The sequence below is a fragment of the Nannospalax galili genome, unplaced genomic scaffold, assembly GCF_000622305.1.
Source record: "Nannospalax galili isolate Female #2095 unplaced genomic scaffold, S.galili_v1.0 scaffold422, whole genome shotgun sequence".
Taxonomy (NCBI): Eukaryota; Metazoa; Chordata; class Mammalia; order Rodentia; family Spalacidae; genus Nannospalax; species Nannospalax galili.
The window spans coordinates 137,335-145,660 of NW_008347806.1; positions in this window are offsets into that span (position 1 = coordinate 137,335).

The window sequence follows — 8,326 nt, forward strand, 5'->3', positions numbered from 1 at the left end:
TAAATGAGGATGTCTAAAAACTTTAATAGACACTTAAAGACACCAACGAAAGAACTCACTGAAAAAGCAAGATTTTCTTATTGCTATTCATTCATCTTTTTGTATTTGACTGGTGAGAACACAAATCAAATATTTCATTATATTTTGGAGTTTTGTAAATATTTCTAGCTCTTTTCTGAATTCATTCAGAAGTTTATCCCTATCTTCCTTCAGCTCTATGATTACCTTTTGTGTGTTCTTTACATTCACTGAATTCTTTTATCATGTTTATAAATGTTCTTTTGAGTTCCATGTCCTACATTATCTTTAGGGGGTTCTCATTGTGCTCCTCTAGAGGACTATTGGTATTTGGTGGGGATATGTTTTTGTTTTCATGTTTTTTTTCCCCTCTGGGATTTTGACATGTGAATTTCTTTTGTGGTTTATGATTCTTGTGTGAGACTCAAGCCTTCAAGGTTAGGTCTGCTTCTTTTTGTAAACTTTATGTGTCTTTGTGGTTTACTTTTGGGGCATGAAAGCTGGTTCCTCTAAGCTTCCAGTTCTCTCTTTTGATTTTATATTGCAGTTGCCAGATTGCTTTTTTCTTCAGGAGTTCCCACAGAATCCCAAGTCAGATGAGGATCAGATGCTCTCAGGCTTTCTCCTAGGGTCTGGATCCCTCCAGGAAATATTTTGTCCTCAGGAATTTGGGGGGTGGACTGGCCTGGAAGCAGGGCCCAGGAAAGATGCTGGTCTAGGGAAGCTGGTGGCCGAGCCATCCAGGGATGAAAAGGGAGATGGGGGCAGGAAGAGGACCCAAGGTTCCCTGGGGACTGCACTGAGAAGTGGGTTGGTCTGGATGCAAAGGATCAGGCAGCAGAAAAGTCAGCCCCGTCATCCAGGAAAGAAGCTGGCAGGTTGTGATGCCCAGGGAAGCAGAAGGAGGTGAGGGCAGGACCAGTCCCTGAAGGCTCCCCAGAGAGGCTGGGGAGTTCTGCAACCCAGGGAAGCAGAGGGAGGTGAGGGTGGGACCAGGCCCAGAGGGCTCCTGGGGACCCCAGAAGGAACTGGGTTGGTGTGGATGCAAAGGATTAGGAAGCAGTGGTGGTTCCCTCAGTGTCTGAGGCACCAAGACAAGGAATGGGACAGGTCCCAGGCTAGGAGGAGAGACAGACAGGGGAGATGGGAGGGTGAATGAGGCTGGGGGAATCAAGGTGCGGGAGGCCCGATGGACTTACCCTGAGAGAGGCCTGCGGGTTGTGCAGGCCCAGGGAAGCAGAGCCTTAATCTACTTCTCTTATAAAGGCTGGGTAATGGGGACTAAACGGCAGAATTATGGGTGGGAGGATACTGTAATCATCCTAGCAGGAGTAAAAACACTGAAAGGAGACACAGCACTCCTCCCTCTGCTCTCAGACTAGTGAAACAATGGACCTAAGGAAATGAGATTTTCCCAGGGGTCTCATGCTGGGAGAAGGGAAAGCCTGAAGCCTGGTGCCACCGAGAGGGTCAACTTGCCTTCTAGGAAGAGATTTCACACAGTTCTGATACTTGTCAGACCACCTCGTAGGAGAGACTGGAGCTGAGACAATGATGGTCAGAGATGGGCAGGACCACAGGGTGACCAGGACTGCTCTGCTATGCAGACCTCATGCCCTCTATTTAAACCTAAACTTCCTGTCTGGACCCTAAAGATGGGCTTGGGTGTCACTGGACGTCTTTGTTCCTCTTCCTAATAAATCTCCATTTTCTGCTTTCCACTACCACTTGTTTGTTTAATTGAGGATGGGTGGCTGAACCTGGCTTGTTTGTACTTCCAGGGCCCTGACTTTGACCCTAAGCTCTGTCTCTAATTCCTCAGACAATCGTGATGAGTGTGGAAAACTTTAGAATGAAAAGAAAGAAAATAAAGTTAAAAATGATAAGATTTATTTTTATTTAACAATATTATCTTTCAAGAAATCAAAGGTTAAAAACAACAGAACAGTGAATCAAAAAATTCCACTGCTGTGAATTATACTTTCATGGTAGAGATTTGATAGTATATTTTTGCAAAGAAATTTCTTCCTGCTTTAGATCCCTCCTCCATTCCTCCTTCCTCCTTTGCTCATAGAAGCACAAGACATTCTCAGGCCTGGTGTAGCTCTTATCTTGCATAGTGTACACCAGTTACACATATATAATTGTCAAACTCAATCTGGAAATCTGTGGATTTTATTTTATGTAAGTCATACCACAATCCATGAAATAAGGAAAAATGTACATGAAGACCAAAGGGAAGGCCAATGATGCAGCTTGTGTGTGTCACATATGGGGCCAGTGTTCCAGCTCCTATTTCCAGTTTGCAGATCAAGACTGAGCTGTGTGCAAGCTGTGCAAGGAGCTCCAGGGATACAGCTTTTATAAATGGTCAAGCCACACTGAATGGGCTGTTCAGTGATGCAGCTGCCTAGGAGTCACTCATGCTCCGGTATTTAACCCCTCACCCATATTCCTGTAAGTAACCTTAATACAAACTCATTGATTCACCAAATTGGGCTTTGATGCAATCTTTACTTTGGTCCTTCATGGGTTCTATTTCTGTGTTTAGAAGTTTCACACACAAAAGGACTCAAAAGGACCTTCAAACTCATCCAAGATACAAGTTGCTAAATTCCTTTTAGGGGGTTGTAAACAATGTCCACACCTGTGCTGGATACCTTTAGTGTGGACTAGACACATCTGGGTTGAGGGATCCTCAGTTGGGGAATTGCCTCCATAGAACTGGCCTGTGGCCATGTCTATGGGGCATCTTCTTGATGGGCGATGTGGGAGGGCCCAGCTCACTGTGGGTGGTACCACCCCTGGGCAGGTGGGCCTGTGTTGCATAAGAAAGCAGGCTGAGCAAAGGCCAGTGAGCAAGTCAGTAAGCAGTGGTCCTCCACGGCCTGTGCTCCAGCTCCTGCTTCCAGGTTCTTGCCCTGAGTTCCTACCTTGGGCTCCCTGATGAACTGTGACCTGGGAGATGTAAGACAAATAAACCCTTTCCTCCCCAAGTTGGTAGTGGTCAGAGTGATTTGTCACAGCAATGGAGAAGCAAGCTGGAACAGAAATTGGTACCAGAGAGTCAGGCACTGCTGTGACAGACCTGACCTTGGTGTTTTTAAGAAGATTGTAGAAGCATTCCAAACTGAATGAAAAAGCCACTGAATGCTCAGAGTTTGTTACCATGGAACTTGGAACAGTTCTGCTGAAAGAATTGTGAACAATGAAGACCTGGCTTATGAAGCTTCAAAGGGAAGCAAAGACTATCAGGGATGTTTGTGTGATATTTTGAATTGAGAATCTGTGGGTTCTGGTTGGCTGGGGCTGAAGAATCAGCTGTGATTAAGAAGAGACCAGAACCTGAAGCAAAACTTTTGCTTTACTGGAACAATTGATGCTGGTAGCTAGGGCTGAAAAATCAGCTGTAATAACAAAAGACCAGCATCACTGTGGTGAAATCCTCTGGGAAGCTTTTCCTCAGGGTCCACATACAGAAGCGGTGGTTGAGAGGGAACCCAAGCCTCCATCCGAGCTGAAAGCAGGACTTGGTAATGTGTAAGAGTATCCTTCATGATTCTGGTGTTGAAAGCATGAAGGGGTCACAGAGAGCAGCTGAGGCTTGGCACTCTGAGAGGCCAGGAAAGGCCATAGGTGAAAGTGCAGCTTCAGTGGCAGTGAAGACCCCAGGATTGAAGGTCATGGAGAGAATCTGAGGCTTTGCACCCCAAGAGGCAGGAAGAGGCCATTGGTGAAAGTGTAGCCTCAGTTTCAGTGGAGACTCCAGCTTTGTGGAGATGCCAGGACCATGGGACAACCACCAAGGACAGCAGTAGGTGTGGAATGGAGCTGGCCTGGGTCTTCAAGACAAGCTGTGTGTGCTGTGGACGGCAGAGAGAATCTGAACTCAGGTCCTCATGCTTATGTGGCAAACATTTTATCCATCTACTGGGGAATAAGTCATCTCCTCAACCTCTTACTGCTTGTCACTTTCTAGAGCTTTCCTATTCAGGTGACTGACACTGGGGTGAATTACCTTCACATGACTGCCTGATATTGTCTACCTATTGTTAATGAAGAAATATGATCCCTTTCAATTACTTAATGACCTGTTTTCATGTCACAAAATCAGACAAGTTAATCAATACCCCAAAATGAATTGACATTTTGCTGTGTTTGAAAGCTTAGAGATAAAAGAAAATGGAAAATAGAGCGAGAAGACACAAGACACAAACCACTGATTGCTATGTGCTGAGTGGTGCGCAGCAATAGCCAATAAGAAAAAAAAAAGGCAGTTTAGCAGGTACAGCATCCTATGAGCACTGTGATGCTACTCAACATAGGCATGAGCTTGGGGTGAAGGGTGTTAGATTTATGAGAGCAGAAAAAGGGGGGGAGTTTGAAGTTTAGAAATAAGAACCAGATCCAGACCTGCAACAAGCAAGGCATGTGCTCCCTGCATTCAGGAAGGCCAGCAAAGGGCTGATAAAAGCTGCTCTTTGAGGAATGATTATCTGCTCTCTGAATGGGGACCAGTCTGGTCTTATATGGGAACTCTGCTGCACACAGCTGCAAGAGTTAACTCCACACCAGGGTCTGGTGTCCTTGAGGGTCTCTTTTCTCAGGCAGGTGGGTGAGTTATCTATATCACTAAAAGAGACAGGTGGGCTCCACAAACAGTCTCTCTCAGTCCAGGGAGTGATTAGCTGATAAGGCTTGAAGAAGGCCAGGATTGAGCAAGGACAGGCTGACAACTTAGGGTCAGGTAGACAATTAAAGGGATTTATGGCTTTCTATAATGAAGCTTGTGGCTCTTCTGCAATTCATATAGTCTGTCAAAAGGGAAGGCAGTGGGAGAAGCAGTCCTTGACTAGGAGCCACTGTCTAGCCTCCATAGTAGATCATTCTGCTGGGGTTATTCTCATGGTAGAAGAGGACTGCAGGACCAAGGCCATATGCCTAGGGAACCCATGGTCATATGAGAGAAGTGATGCTTGGAGTACCTGTCACCCTCTGAGGTACCTCATGCCTCTTCTGAGATGAAGAACTTTGCCAATGCAGTGACTAGCAAAGTCAACTATGAACAAGTGTGATATGGCACCTTCTTGACCATAGCTATGCATGTTAAAGTTCAGGCTGACTCTATCCTCTGAAATTATCAGGCACTTGGCCCAGGGTATGGGAACATGCATTAGCAGGACCCCTGGTAGTCTTGGGAACAAGTCAGTGTGTCCTAGAGTGCACATGTTAACTGCAGATTTATGGCTTCTGTAGGTTATGCTTGGCTTGCTTCTGCAAAATAGAAATTGTTGCTTAGTAGAATAGAAATTGTTAATTGCACATGTAAGCTTGGGAACTTAAACTTTTCACCCCTTGTTTATGGTTTCTCTTGTATAAAAGCTTACCTTAGAGATGGCTCAGGGCTACACACTTGGGTCCTGACACCCTTGCGTAGCTGATGGCCACCAAGACTTTCATTCAGAAAAACTTTGAGTGCTCTTCTCTGGTGAAGCACTTCACAACAGCTTCAGGGAAAATTTTAGGGTTATAAAGTTTCTGTTATACAAAATAAACCAAGAAGCAAGCAATCAAAGACAAATTATAATGTGTTTTTTGATCCCCAGGACTGATTAAAAGATGGAATGTGTTGGAGAAAGTACCCTGTGTTCTGTTCAAAGTGCTTAATGTTAGATTATTTCTGAGGTTCTATTTCTATACTGGCAGCCACCCAAATGACTCCCACCTAAAAAGTGACAAAATTTTCAATTCTAGCTGCCCACTTTCCACATCCATACAGAAATATACACAGCGTGGAATGTCACCTCCTACATCCACCCTTCCCTTTTCTAGGCAACTGTAGACCCAGCAAAGAAACGATGTAACTGGTGACTGTAGTTATATCATACCTCTGTCCTCTGTCAACAGCATCCAGATAGCTAATTAGCATTACTTTGAAATGTTTCTAATCATCTTCTTTCTGATGAGTCTAAATAAGGAAAACTGTTTTTACAGAGCCATCACAAGACCCTATTCCAGCCTCTGTGGGTGGACTCACCTATTAACCATGTTTGCCTGTCTCTAAAATGCATCATTTGCTCCCATTACATCTTCCTTGAAATAAACCAAACCTTTTGTCTACTCAACCAAAAGGAGCTACCACCACCATCTTTCAGTCCTTTAGGGAGTAATGTCAACAACTTACTTGTCTTCTGCCCAGCATTGGCCAAGTAGGGAGACAGGAGGTAAGGGCAAGTGAGTCTGCTGGGGGCCCAGATAAGCCTTTTAGGTACAGATGGTGGATCAAGGGCCTTAATCCAGGCCTCATGTTAGAGTTGTTGACATTTATCATCACCGCATTTTGCTTTGTTGATAGTTGTCCCATAAGTACCTGAAAATAAACTTGAATTCAACCTGGGCATTTGTCAGGTATTCCTACCTCTGTCAGGATATGTCAATCATCAGGGTAATTTTGCAGGTATTTTTCCCCATTAGGGTCAAGGCATAGTGACTATTCAAAACCACCTAATGAAAAGAGCAGAATTCTAATCCAAGTGTTCTGACTTCCCAAGAAATAACTGTTACCTAGAGCACAGGTGTTTTAGGGAGGAGGAAGACGGTTCACGTCTGTCATGCAGAGCTTACATTCTGTGTCCCTTGGCTATGTTTCACTTTCTCCTGGCCTATGAACATCTCACGTGTTCTTATTGTGCGTGCTTCTGCTGGGGGTGGGGGGATGCTGGGAGGAAGGGCAGTCAGAGCAGGGAAGGGACAGAGAGTGCTGAAGCTCCACCAAGCTCCCTCCCAAGTAAGCGAAACACCTGGCAGGGCACTCTCGCCCTCCTACACCTTTACTTTTTCCATCCTGGCTCATTAATTCTGTATCTGAGTACTCTGTGCTTTAACAACTTTCTAATAACTCTGAGTTGGAGCTATGGGGCGCTAAGGTGCTCAGTATGCATGGGGCCTGTCGCGTCACACAGGCTCTGATTACTACGAAGACCTCTGAGATTTACAGCTGCCTTTAGAAGGAAAAACAAATCTATCAATAGTGTTCCTGGAACTGTAGCAACTGAGGCTCAGCCACACATTCTCAACAGGCCAGCCAGTTAAACAGACAAACATTACAACTTCATATAAAGAAAAGAAGCTGAGACAGAAGAACTTTATTATGAGAGATACAGGTTCATGACCACACATAGCCATGATGAGGCTCTAAAGTGGTGGGGCATTAGGAGGGACAGCACTGTATACATAATGACAGGGGCCTGAAGGGAGAGAGACAGACCCTTCAGCTCCTAAAATGTGGGCAGCATGTTTGAGTCTTGAAGGATTCAACATTGTAAGACAAATGGTTTCTGGCTCTTACTGGCTTCCAGAGGGGACAGGGAAGCAGGGAGAGGTTCCGTGATACCTAGTGTATGTGTTAGAAGTCAGAAGACACTGAGAGAAAGTAGCTGGAACTCAAGGTTTTGGGGGTCTAGATAATAGGAAAAGGGACAGGCCTGCAGTTAGCTATGAAAGGGAGGGAGATTGCAAGGCTCTAGCAGTCTTTATCAACTCTGTCAGGGAGAGAGTCACTGCAAGGGGGCATAGCCTGATTTCTGAGAGAGCGAGACAGACAGAGAAAGGCAGAAAGAGACAGAGACACACAGAGAGATACAGAGATACACAGAGAGACAGAGAGACAGAGAGAGGGAAACACATACACAGAGACACAGATATCTAACAAAAATTAATATTGAAAAACAGAGAAAGGAGATGTATTCAAATGACCACATTAACAAATAAAGAGTAACAAATAAAGAGGTCCAGTGGCTGCCCCTTCCCAAGTCCATCTTCAGGGTTCTGATATAAGGTTTATGTTTAAATAGAGAGCAAGACTTTATCTATACATTATTAAGTGGTCCTGGTCCAGCTGTGGTCCTGCCCATCACTGACCTGTCATTGTCTGGGCTCCAGTCTGTCCTGTCAGAACTGTGTAAAATCTCTTCCTGGGAGACAAGCTCCCTCTCTGGCTGGCACCAGGCTTCACCTTTTTTCTTCTTCCTTCATGAGACTTCTCAGGAAATTCTAATTATTTGGGGTCCACTATTTCAATAGTGTGATAGCTAAAGGGAGGGGTACAAGTGTCTATAAAATCTTCACTCCAACCAGGATGGTCACAGGAGCACTATTCCTCCACTCATTAGGCACCAGGCTTTTTCTTCTTCCTTCATGAGACTTCTCAGGAAATTCTAATTATTTGGGGTCCACTATTTCAATAGTGTGATAGCTAAAGGGAGGGGTACAAGTGTCTATAAAATCTTCACTCCAACCAGCAACCAGG